At 37.9% G+C, this 14,141-nt stretch overlaps 2 non-coding genes across 2 annotated transcripts; both read left to right on the forward strand.

Annotated features, from left to right (window-relative positions):
* Positions 1–1,498: 1,498 nt before the first annotated feature.
* On the forward strand, positions 1,499–1,661 carry LOC124159908. The gene has a single exon (XR_006865067.1). It is a non-coding gene; the product is annotated as a U1 spliceosomal RNA (small nuclear RNA).
* A 12,081-nt stretch (positions 1,662–13,742) lies between these two features.
* LOC124159909 lies at positions 13,743–13,905 on the forward strand. Its single transcript, XR_006865068.1, has one exon. It is a non-coding gene; the product is annotated as a U1 spliceosomal RNA (small nuclear RNA).
* The last annotated feature ends 236 nt before the right edge of the window (positions 13,906–14,141 follow it).

Here is a 14,141-nt window from a genome sequence, read left to right on the forward strand (position 1 = left end):
TACCCTATGGTCACTTATTCCTTCGACAGTGCCAACGTTTATTACCTGATGTGGTATATTTGTCGCTAATAAATCAAGAATATTTTCTCCTCTGTTTGGTGCGGATGCTATTTGAAACAATGAATTAGATGTGAAAGTGTGTAATAAAGCCTCGCAGATCACTTTATCCCTCCCACCAGGAATGAAGCTATAAGTATCCCAATCTATGGAAGGTACGTTGAAATCTCCACCCACAATCAAGTTTCTTTCAGGATACTTGGATGCTACGCTGTTTATTTGATTTTGAAAATCCAACATTGACGTTATATCTGAGTTAGGTGGTCTGTAATACGAACATAATAAAATAGTTTTGAATTTTGGACATTTAATTAAACACCACACAGATTCAACGCTGGTCTCAGTTACGGTTATCGCTTGGCTGACGATTGAATTCTTTACAGCTATAAAAACTCCGCCCCCAACTCGATTAATTCTATCTTTCCGATAAACAGTGAACGATTTTGGGAAGATCTCATTGTCTGAATCATCATCTGTTAGCCAACTTTCTGTTCCAAAAATGACGTTACACTTCGTACTATGAATTAAATGGTGGAATTCGGGAATCTTATTTCTTAAACTACGGCAATTAACCACAGCCACGATTAAAACTTCGGAAGTAGTAATATTGCGATTCGGGAATAATTCTGATTTGCTTTTGTCGAATAGACTATTCACAGGCTCTATACCGCTGATAAATGGAAATGCATGTCTTATTGTCACACTATCAAAATGACTTGAGCCTTGACTGCCTTCGCTCGGGTGTCTTCGCGCAGTGGTCGGCTCAGAGAATTTTTTCTCGATTTTAAATGCAATTTTTTTATTTCTTTTGATGTTGAATGGAGAAACTGAAGGTATTTTTGCGAGCTAATGTATCCATTTGACTTATTCAAAATAGTTTTTTGAGCAATCTACGACCCATGCAAGTTCCTCATACCCCGCAAGCCACGTTAGAGCAATTCGATGGTTGATATGATATTTCCTTATGAATATCGTTAAATTCCATCAAGGTACGCCGGATTTAGTTAGCTTCGTTGCTTATTGCCTGAAGATGATAGTTGCGCCAGTAAATTTAACGGATATTTCTAGGCTATGACCGTCATGTGTGAAAAAATGGCGTTACTATATCACGGAAGTTGACTGGAAAACAAAAGTTAAGCATCCGCAGGATTTAAACCGATTTAGATGAAACCGTCCGGACAAGGCGTGTCATGAATTTCGAAATTGGCGCGCCTGAGCTTGACGAAAAAGGATTAAAATAGGCGGTAATGGATTGGATATACCTTAAATGATTTTTGTGTTATAACAGTAACGAGGGTAAATTACTCTTATATGAGTTTGTTAGAACAACAATTTGATAAAATGAATAAATATGTTGTAAATTTTGAAAGCTTTAATTTGATTGTCACTCTGCAGTTGGAGGCGAGTATTGTGTCGTATCTCGGATCTCAAAGCGTATAGCATACTTACCTGGCGTAGAGGTCAACGGTGATCCGCAAGGCCGTTCCTCCGGGACGAGGCTAGCCCATTGCACTCCGGGCATGCTGACTCCTGCGAATGCCCCAAATGTGGGTATCTCGGGCGCGTAATTTTTGGTAGTAGGGACTGCGTTCGCGCCGTCCCTCCATAACTGGTAATCACGAACACTTATCAGCTCCGGCTACCTGCAACCGCAATGAGTCGTACTAGCCGCTACCACACCATGCATGTAACACTCACCCTAGCCCTAATCAGAAACCCGCTCCCTTGCCGCACACAAGACAACGAGACGCAGTCGGTCCATAAACTAATAGAGTACTAACGGCACGAACATGCTATTAGTTAGTGATAAAAAAACGTTAAGTTTGCGTAGTAAGTTATTAGAGATGGGCAAAGTCGTTCTTTTCAAAGATTCGATCTATATGATTCAAGTGACTTAAGCGTGATTCCATCAACTGATTCAATCATTTTTATTGATGACTTGGGATTGATAAAAGTGAAATTTGACGGCCTAGACGACGATGTAATTTCCTAAATTAGAGAACTTTTTCGGGATCGTGTTGAAATAGTAGTATTTGTCGACGCAGTCCTTAACGAGACTGGAGTTATTTCCAGCGTACCTCAGGGTAGTGTCATAGGCCACGCCACTTCCTTCCTTATATCAGCGATATTGTCGAAGTAGTGGACATGGAATTTCTTTTATTAGCACCCGACGCTGTATTGTACAGGTAAATCCGTTTCAGTAAAGATAGGGATTAACTAACGAACTTTCTCAGTGCAGTCCAAGCATAGTGCGATGCGTGGCTGCGAGGGTTAAATTTAAAAAATGCGGTAATGAAATTGTGGAAGATAAATAACTTTCCACAGTGTAGATATTTCATTCAGGACAACCTTCTTCGTCCCCATTCGGAATAATGTGCTAATTTTTCCCACTTTGTGGTTGTACTTTCCTAGTTTTCTTTTATCAAAACCCAATTCACGATTAGCCTAACCTAATGTGTTTATTTCACAATACGTCATTGATTATTCATGCTCCGAGATATTTCACTACCTCTGAATGAAATGGCTATATTTTGAAGAATTATTTTTCTCCATAAATTAATATTTTTTAGTTACTAATTTCAATTACTAGTTATTTCATAAATTCAACTCCAGCAGTCACGCAACGCACCTTGCTTGGATTGCAGTGAGCGCGTTCGTTAGTTCATCACTATCTTTTAAAGGAAGATACGAATAAGTTGTGTGTCATATCTCTTGAGGATTGATGATTTACTGTGTTTATTCAACCTGTAAGAACCGGTACAGTATTCTTAAGGACAACACGGCAAACGGTAACTGGAGAGTTACCTAGGCGATAGCTATTCAGCCATCATGCCAACTGTGATATACAGATCGTTCTTACCTTAGGATACCAGTACATCTCGGAACTATGGACGTTTTCAGAAGTATTTGTTTTTTTTCTGGACGACTAAGAGTATAGCTTTTAAACAACTTTTATGTTAAGGTCTTAGTAAATTCCCACCACAGCATAAGTAAACGTCGATTTAATCTTGTTCGATACATTAAGTTACAAATATATAACACAATCACCACTCGGTGAAAACTCACCACTTAGGTACCAAACATCCCAATAAAGACTCTTCAGAAATTATGAAGATGTAATTTTAGGCGAAAATATTGTATAACTGCCTGAAATTAGATTTTGGGCATAAAATTGTAACGTATTCTTAAAAAGCTACGGATTACTGGGGTCCTCCCAACGTAGCGTGAACGTAACACTTACTTTATTTTTTTTAGTATTTGAAAACTAATTATTTCAATTTCACCAAATTCGTTGCATTGGCATAGAATACAGAGGCGTAATTGCATATTTAGACTGATATACTCATAAGAAACTCAGACTTCACATAATTTATAACCCAAGAAGACGCCCTGAAATAACTACTTATCATTAAACGAAAAGGTCATCGTAAAAACGAAACTAATAAATGGCTGCAATAAAAGAATTGAAATATCTTAAAAAGCATTGAGTTACATATGTAAAAAGTATGAACAACGAATATGTTGAGAAAAATCGCAAAGTAAACGTTGCGTTAACGTAACGTTGGGAAGAAATTGGTTGAATGAAAATGGACACTGCAATAATAATATCACTGTGAGAATCGCGTTCTAAAATGAGGCGTTTCTGAGAAGGTAAGGGCTTAATGGGCGTCCATTAATTAGGCGAGGTGATTTAGGCAATTTTGGACCCCTTTAGTGAGATATCGTCGGATTTGGCTCGACCACCACCCTTTAATCGGAGATTGTACAATATACGAATACGTATATTGTTCAATACACGTCTTGTTCAATATATGCTGGGTTGGTTCTCTTTTCGGCCCGTCGTCATCCATTGAACCCCCATCCTCGCTAAGGGAGCAGTTGTAAGCAATGTAATACAAGCTATGGCAAATGACTCCTTAAGATGCCAAGAGATTTCTTTTAAGAAAATGTATTTTTCGCAGAAATATAATTATATGACATCATTGTACGGTAACACTGTTCAACAATGAAAATGTAAATCGAATGAAAGCAGCCAATTCCTATCCGTTCTAATGTGCTGATCGCGAATATCACAAAGAAAATTCGAAATTAGCTCTAGTTTTCATTTTACACTGTGTTATTATGGTGAGATAATTATACACGTATTTTTATGTTAACTTTAAAATCATATATTACAATGGTTTCTCAAAGTCATAGTAACTATTAACAATGGATTATATTATTATTTCTGGTATTAATTGTGTGTAATATTTTGGATATAAATATTTTTATACCAATTTTAGTGATATTTAGTGATATTTTAGTGATATTTTTGTCTCCCTCCTTCAGTGACTTTATTAATGCATGTAATAATTTTTGCACATTTGTTTCCAGATTAACTACCAGCTGTTCAAGTTGACTGCTATTGAAGTGAACAAAAATGCCTCGAGTTTGTGTTAACAGTAAAGACACATTTTGCTATGTGTGTGGAGAAGTGACATTTGCTTCACAAAAACAGCAAATAACTCCATTGATTAAAAAAGCTTACAGTTGTTATTTTGGGTGCAAAATAGGTGATCAGGATAAACCCTGGGCTCCACATGTGATATGCAACACTTGTGCAAGCAACCTCAGGAACTGGATGCATGGGAAAGGACGTTCAATGCCCTTTGCAGTGCCCATGATCTGGCGTGAGCCAACTAACCATGTCAGTGACTGCTACTTTTGTATGGTTCCTCCAATCAAAAAGGGAATGTCTAAGAAGAAGAAGCACACAGTGATCTATCCTAACATTCCATCTGCCATACGTCCAGTTCTACATGGGGAAGGATTGCCAATACCTGATCCACCGACAGAGTACGACATTACTTCTGAGGGGGATTCTGATTGCCCTGAACCATGTACATCACAAGATCTAGAGTTCATTCCAAATATATCATCAACTGATGAGCCACAAAAATTTTCTCAAAATGAGTTAAGCGATCTCATTAGAGACTTGGAGCTCTCTAAAGCTAAGGCTGAGATTTTAGCATCAAGACTGCAGCAGCGCAATTTTCTGGAAAGCAATGTAAATGTTTCATTTTACCGCAGAAGAGAGCAACAATTCACTCCTTTTTTTAACATGCAAGATAGTCTTGTGGCATGTGTAGACATAACTGGTCTCATGAAGGCTCTCAGAATTAATTACAACCCTGATGAGTGGAGACTCTTTATTGATTCGTCAAAGTTAAGCCTAAAAGCAGTGCTTTTACATATTGGTAATAAACTTCCTTCTATTCCAGTTGGGCATAGTGTGCATATGAAAGAGTCATATCAAAATATGAAAATTTTACTAGAAGCCATCAAGTATAATGACTCTCGGTGGCTAATCTGTGGTGACTTGAAAGTGGTAGCACTACTATTAGGAATGCAGTTAGGATATACTAAATATTGCTGCTTTCTCTGTGAATGGGATAGCAGAGCTCATGCATCTCATTACAGTAAACACGAATGGCCCACCAGAAAATCTCTTCAACCTGGTATAAAGAACATTAAGAGTGAACCTCTTGTAGACCCTAAAAAGATTCTGCTCCCGCCCTTGCACATCAAGTTGGGTCTCATGAAAAACTTTGTTAAGGGAATGAACAAAGATGGTGACGCATTTAAGTATTTGAGGCAAAAATTCTCTTACTTAAGTGATGCCAAAGTAAAGGAGGGCATCTTTGTAGGCCCACAGATTCGAGAGCTTTTCAGAGACCATACATTTGATGGAATCATACAAGGTGATGAGAAGCATGCATGGGAATGTTTTAAGACAGTGTGTTTACAGTTTTTGGGGAACACCCGAGCAATAAATTATAAGGAAATTGTAGATAACATGTTGTCATCTTATGAAAAACTTGGTTGCAACATGTCATTGAAAATGCATTTCTTACATAGCCATCTTGATTTCTTCCCCAAAGATTGTGGTGCAGTAAGTGATGAACATGGGGAGCGATTTCATCAAGATATTGCCACATTTGAGAAGAGGTATGCCGGAAAGTGGAGCCCTACTATTTTAGCAGATTACTGCTGGACTGTCATAAGGGATGTTCCCGAGTATGTGTATAAACGTCAAGCCAAGCGAAAATGCTCATCTTCTGAATTTATCTCTGAACAAAATATGTAATTGTATATACTGTACATATGGACATTTAACATTTGTAATCCTTTATATACATTTGTGACCAGTTAATTTATATATTTCATTTTGTGCTTCACACATTTTTGGTACAAAGTAGACTTACAAAGTATTTTCATTCATGTAATATTATCTTCATTTTTTCTTAATATTTTACTTTTGTACTTCCAGAATGGCACTGAAACTCATCAATGCTTAACACATAAAAGAATTAAAGTAATTATTCACTTAAAATTTATTATGCTGAATCTTGGAACATGAATGCATATTTAGTTAGTGAGTTATTTATACAAAAATGTAGATTACTTTTTTTGAAATACTAGAGCTAAGTATTTATGAAAATGATGATTTTGTATCATTTTATACTGAAAGAAACATAACTAACTCAAAATCATGCAATTTACACACTTTCACCTCAAATTTGTTGTTCAGTGTAATCAGTCTTTTAAACCTGAAATTAGTGAAATAATAGATACGAATACGTATATTGTTCAATACACGTCTTGTTCAATATATGCTGGGTTGGTTCTCTTTTCGGCCCGTCGTCATTCATTGAACCCCCATCCTCGCTAAGGAAGCAGTCGTTCTTGGCGAATATAAATATATACATTGTAATATAAGCTATGGCTAATGACTCCCGAGCTATTTTTAGGGTTTTCAGCAAAAGGGCATTATATCATAGACCAACAAATACTTTATAGGAAATGAAATATTTCAATGGAGGGGAGTGCGAGGCAAGGTTCCTTTTCCGAAATATTTCTCTGAATACCTGGATGATACCGCTTGTATTCAAATAATTTCATTGGCGTAACCGAATGTAACACAGAGGTGTGTTTAGATGGAGACAGCGAATGACAGAACCTGGGTTTTTCTTATTTTTCATTTGTATGCAACCTTTATCTAATTTGTAGGACGGCGTAATATTTTGAAGTGAAAACGTCTTTAGTGGCGTTAAGCACTTTTGCGGGATGGGGAAAAAGCATAGAATTCGCGTGAGCGTCACCGACCCGACACCGCGATCGCTACAGCGAGATATACATTTCCCTCTTAAAATTCGTCTTGTAGTATTACATACTCGGTAGTATAGTGGTCAGTATCCCCGCCTGTCACCCGGGAGACCGGGGTTCGATTTCCCGCCGGAGAGGCTTTTTTTCTCAATCTCATACAATTTTAAAATGTTTACAATGGATATTTCAACTTTTCAGGCTGACTAGGTATAGTAAATAATCTTTCTTAATATACTGTTAATATATAGACTGTTTAAGTCTTTTTGTTTTAAAAATATTAAAATTGAAAATAAAAATCTATAGTGTATATTGCATAAGTTCATTAAATATAAAGAGCTCGTGCATGAACGTCCAGAAGAGTGTACAGTGTACACGCTATAAAAATACAGGTCAATACAATTTAAGGCAGTTTCTTTTATGTGCATAGTGAACATTTATAGGTTTAAAGAATATTAAATAAAAGAAATAAAAGCATATTGTATTTTAATATTTAAATGATGTTACTTTCTATTCATACACATCGTATTTTTAATATATATTTAATAATGAAAAGTTTGCTAAAAAAAATAATTTCAATTTTTCTTGACAAATGAGTATTATTAAAAAAATAAGTTCTTTAATAATATTAAATATATAAAGAATAAATGAATAATAATTATTTCAGTTTTCACTTCTGTCGGCCAGTCCCACGACTGCCCCGTTTTTTATCTGTGGTACGGGCGTTTAACTACCATTTTTTTCTAGCGTTCCTTTATGTGCATTCTTTGCCTCGAAAATTCACGCAGTTAGCTGGTTTGTAGCTAACCATGGCGTTTTAGGTGTACCAAGTGCCTTTGGGGTAAGAGTCCTGGGGCAAGTGGCCGCTGAGGACTCTCGCCCCACGGGCGCTGAGTCCCGCCCCACCTTATACCATTGCTTTCTTATGACCTCACAGTTTCTGCCATAACTATCTCATGTACTTTGTTAGTTTGTGTTGGAAGTTCTCCAGTAATTTGATACTTCGTGTTGCTTCTCCGAATACTGAATATTAGCTGCGAGAAGGGGATAATTTTCGGTGCTGACTATCTAATGGTTTGACTATCAGAGCGTTTTTAGAAAGCTTATATTTTTTAATTATTAACTCGCGTTCATTAGCTGATATATCCGTTCTGAATTCTTTCATTTTAGTAAGGCACGATCTCTGTAGCCTCAATTAATTTATGATGAGTAATAGAAAGAAAAATCATCGTTTCAGATCAGCATTACCAATTTATAACAATACAGGTAATAACTTAAAGAATGAGAAATGTCTGTTGAGTCATAATTTCGAAGGGCGTCAAAGTTCTACTCATTTTAATGCCGACAATAAAATATATGGTCCCATTTATCGGTATAAAAGAAACTAAAAATTGCCTAATCGAAAAGATCAAATCAGAAGTAGTCCTGAATCGAAATAATACTAGTTCCGAAGTAATAATCGTGGCTGTGGGGTTCTGCAGAGCGATTATTATTGCATTTCGTGAGTAATTCTGATTCACTCTGGTCGATATATTATTCTTAGGCCCTATATTCCTACTTCCTGGAACTGCGGAGTTTGGGTTGCATGTAAATACATCTAAATGAAGTACCGCTGATGTTACAGCAACATTGTATCGCAATGGCCATACATTTCAGTGAATACTACTACATCATATTCGAAGAGGCGGATTTTGCTCATGACCTGCGGCGGTAATGTAAAGAAAAACAAAAGAAAACCTATAACACTTCCTTGGAGTACACCTGAGGCAACTTGAATATTATCCGAGCTAACACCATCCAAAACAACCCACCGTTCACGATCGCTGAGGAAATCTTTGATCCAACCTATTACGTACGTATTTATGCCGTATGCTTCCAACTTTTGAATCAGCTTTAAATGCGGACTCGAAACTTATCGAATGCCTTTCTGAAGTATAAAAATATGGCGTCAACTATAACATGTCTGTTTCCTAAGTAGTATTTCTAAAGGTATGTTTTGTGTGTTCTAACTTTATCGGCAGGTTGCCTTCATTAGCAGCTGGCAAGTTTTGCCTTTGTATGAATGTGGAAGTATCATTTAATGCCGACAATAAAATATATGGTCCCATTTATCGGTAAAGAAACTAAAAATAGCCTAAAATTTAGTATGTCAACTTTCCTCCCCTATAATAAAGTTAAACTTCGTATTATGAATTAAATGGTCTAATTCAGGAATTTTTCTGGAATTTCTGAAAATATGGTAATTAACCACTGCCACAACTATTTCTGCAGAGCAATTAGTATTGCATTTCGTGAGTATTTCTGATTCACTCCGGTCCATTTATTATTCTTAGGCCCTATATTCCTACATCTACATCTACAAATTACCCTGCGAGCCACCTCTAGGGTGTTTGGCAGGGGGTGATCAGTCACCAGCATGCAGCATGCATTTGGACTCCCACATGCACACCACACCGTCCAAAGAACGTCCCGTATAATAACAAACTATACTACTATATGCTGTTAGAAATAGAAAATAGAATAGAAATTCAGAAACATGCAGTAAGTTTTACATAGGTTAGTAGGCTACACTACAAGTCATGCAATCTATTTACGCGTTCTATTGCTGCCGTTATAATCTCTTATTGATCGTGGAAAAAATGACATTCGGAATCTGTCTGTTCTGCAATCTATCTCTCTTATTTTATTTATATGATCTGATCTTCCGTAGTACGTTGGCGTCCGCAAGATATGGTTAACTTCGTCAGAAAAGACACTGCTCTTGAATTTATCTAAAAGGTTTAGTCTATTTTTCAATCATCGGTCCGACAGAGATTCCCATCCGAGTTTATGTAAGAGGTCAGTTACACTAACAAGACTATCGTAACGACCTTTCACATACCTGGCAGCTCTTCTTTGCACGCGTTCTAACTCTGTTATTAAGCCTTTTTCATGAGGGTCCCAAACACTGGCAGCGTATTCCAAATGTGGTCTAACGAGGGAAAAGTAGCTAATTTCTCTCACTTTGTCGTCGCACTTTCCTAATATTCTTTTAACAAAACCCATTTTACGATTAGCTTGACCGGTTATTTCTCGAATATGTTTATTCCACGATAGATCATTATTGAATCTAACCCCTAGATATTTCATAGATTCAACTGCCTTTAACTGCGTGCCCCGAATGACATAGTTACGCTGTAGGGAGTTATTCTTCTTCCAGAAATTCATTACGACGCATTTTTCCAAGTTTAATTCTAACTGCCAAGCATCGCACCAAGCTTGGATAGCAGCAAGGTCATTCGTTAGTTCATCTATATCTTTGCTGGAACGGATTTCTCTGTAAACTACAGCGTCGTCTGCAAATAATCGTAACTTACTCTGCACTACTTCGCCAATGTCGTTTATATAAAGAAGGAATAGGAGTGGGCCAATGACACTACCCTGAGGAACGCCAGAAGTCACTCTAACCTCATTGGAGACTGCACCGTCTAATACTACTCTTTGGACGCGGTCGCTCAAAAATTCTCTAATCCAGGAAATGACATCTTCGTCTAGACCATAAGATTTCAGTTTTAATATTAACTTTCCGTGGGGTACTTTATCAAATGCCTTTTTGAAATCAAGGAAAATCGCGTCTACTGGAATGTTGTCTTCCCCGGAGACTAAAATATCGTGGGCGAAAAGCGCTAACTGAGTTTCGCACGATCTGCTTTTCCTGAATCCATGTTGATTTCCCATTAATAAGTTTTGCGCGTCTAGGTGTTTCATTACCGAGCTGACTACGATGTGTTCAAGGACTTTGCAAGAGATGGACGTTAAAGATATCGGCCTGTAATTAGATGGCTGTTCCTTGTCTCCACTTTTAAATATAGGCGTTACATTAGCGATTTTCCAGTCATTAGGTACTTCGTGTTGCTTGATGGATTTACTGAATATTAACTGCAAGTAGGGGGCAAGTTCTGAGGCTAGTTCTTTATATACGCGAGAAGGGATTTCGTCTGGACCAGGTGATTTATTTGGACTAAGCGATTTCAATATATTTTCTATTCCGAGCGTACTAATGTCAATAGCTGGCATCTTATGTAGACAGGGATTGTCATCGGTCTCGGGTGAGTTTTCGGAAGGCTCCGTGAACACGCTCTTAAAGTAGGAATTTAATAAATCGGCTTTATCGTAACTGCTTGTCAACACATCTCCATTGTCGTTTCTCAGCGAACATACGGTAGATCGTTTACCTTGAACTTCCCTAACATATGACCAAAATGCTTTTGGGTTATCCTGTAACTGCTCTACTAGTGTTTTTCTTTTAAAATTCGTGAACGCATTCCTGAACGCTTCCTTCGTGGCGGCTTTAGTCATCCTATATTTTTTAATTATTAGCTCGCGTTCATTAGCGGATAAATCCGTGCTGACTTTTTTCATTTTAGCATGACACGCTCTCTGTCGCCTCAATGATTTTCTCACTTCCGCGTCGTACCATCTCGGTTCGCTGCCTTCTTTTACTATTTTACTAGGGATGTAGCTATTTATTCCCGAAGTTACGAGCGAAAGAAAAGCTTTCCAAGTATTCTCTACATTTAACTTTAATACTGATTCTTGAAACTCGGGGAAAGCATTTTTCATATGACTCTTAAACCCATCAAAATTAGCTCTTTTAAAAATGAAAACTTTACGCTCTTTTTTAAAGTTTACAGCGGTATTTAGAGAAAACTTTGCAGTTACTACCCTATGGTCACTTATTCCTTCGACAGTGCCAACGTTTATTACCTGATGTGGTATATTTGTCGCTAATAAATCAAGAATATTTTCTCCTCTGTTTGGTGCGGATGCTATTTGAAACAATGAATTAGATGTGAAAGTGTGTAATAAAGCCTCGCAGATCACTTTATCCCTCCCACCAGGAATGAAGCTATAAGTATCCCAATCTATGGAAGGTACGTTGAAATCTCCACCCACAATCAAGTTTCTTTCAGGATACTTGGATGCTACGCTGTTTATTTGATTTTGAAAATCCAACATTGACGTTATATCTGAGTTAGGTGGTCTGTAATACGAACATAATAAAATAGTTTTGAATTTTGGACATTTAATTAAACACCACACAGATTCAACGCTGGTCTCAGTTACGGTTATCGCTTGGCTGACGATTGAATTCTTTACAGCTATAAAAACTCCGCCCCCAACTCGATTAATTCTATCTTTCCGATAAACAGTGAACGATTTTGGGAAGATCTCATTGTCTGAATCATCATCTGTTAGCCAACTTTCTGTTCCAAAAATGACGTTACACTTCGTACTATGAATTAAATGGTGGAATTCGGGAATCTTATTTCTTAAACTACGGCAATTAACCACAGCCACGATTAAAACTTCGGAAGTAGTAATATTGCGATTCGGGAATAATTCTGATTTGCTTTTGTCGAATAGACTATTCACAGGCTCTATACCGCTGATAAATGGAAATGCATGTCTTATTGACACACTATCAAAATGACTTGAGCCTTGACTGCCTTTGAGTTCCTACTTCCTGGAACCTGGAGCCTTGACTGCCTCCCGTTCCTACTTCCTGGAACTGCAGAGTTTGGGCTGTATGTAAAGGCATCTTAATGAGGTACCGCTGATGTTACCGCAAAAATCTCTCTTGATTAAAACGCAGAAGAAGCAGTTAATCCAACGTTTTTTTTTGCCCAAGTTTGACCTTCTACCCTGGTGATGATGCATGGACAAAATGTCTTTGAGAAAGATGTAATAAATAGAAACAGCTACGTAAGAGCAAAGCCATGGTTGATATGATATTTCCTTATGAATACCGTTAAATCCCATCAAGTTAGGCCGGATTGCTTGAACAATTGAGAATGGATATCTTTAAGAGCGACACAGTGAACATAATATTAGAGCCACACTATATTTCCAGGTCCGATAGAAGCGATAAATTACGAGAGATGTTTGGCGAACGGATAGATATGGGAATTCGTTTTCCCCCGAACCATAAAGCGCTTTAATAAACGCTAGTCCAAACCTCGTTAGAGCACTTCATTTTTTCAGTTGTAAACGGCTGGTGTCCTAACACCCCCTGCCACGCGCCTTTCAGGCGGCTCGCGGGGTAGTATGTAGATGTAGATTTAGTTGGCGTCGTTGCTTATTGCCTGAAGATGATAGTTGCGCCAGTAAATTTAACGGATATTTCTAGGCTATGACCGTCATGTGTGAAAAAATGGCGTTACTATATCACGGAAGTTGACTGGAAAACAAAAGTTAAGCATCCGCAGGATTTAAACCGATTTAGATGAAACCGTCCGGACAAGGCGTGTCATGAATTTCGAAATTGGCGCGCCTGAGCTTGACGAAAAAGGATTAAAATAGGCGGTAATGGATTGGATATACCTTAAATGATTTTTGTGTTATAACAGTAACGAGGGTAAATTACTCTTATATGAGTTTGTTAGAACAACAATTTGATAAAATGAATAAATATGTTGTAAATTTTGAAAGCTTTAATTTGATTGTCACTCTGCAGTTGGAGGCGAGTATTGTGTCGTATCTCGGATCTCAAAGCGTATAGCATACTTACCTGGCGTAGAGGTCAACGGTGATCCGCAAGGCCGTTCCTCCGGGACGAGGCTAGCCCATTGCACTCCGGGCATGCTGACTCCTGCGAATGCCCCAAATGTGGGTATCTCGGGCGCGTAATTTTTGGTAGTAGGGACTGCGTTCGCGCCGTCCCTCCATAACTGGTAATCACGAACACTTATCAGCTCCGGCTACCTGCAACCGCAATGAGTCGTACTAGCCGCTACCACACCATGCATGTAACACTCACCCTAGCCCTAATCAGAAACCCGCTCCCTTGCCGCACACAAGACAACGAGACGCAGTCGGTCCATAAACTAATAGAGTACTAACGGCACGAACATGCTATTAGTTAGTGATAAAAAAACGTTAAGTTTGCGTAGTAAGGTATT

Source organism: Ischnura elegans, chromosome 5 (assembly GCF_921293095.1).
Source record: "Ischnura elegans chromosome 5, ioIscEleg1.1, whole genome shotgun sequence".
NCBI lineage: Eukaryota > Metazoa > Arthropoda > Insecta > Odonata > Coenagrionidae > Ischnura > Ischnura elegans.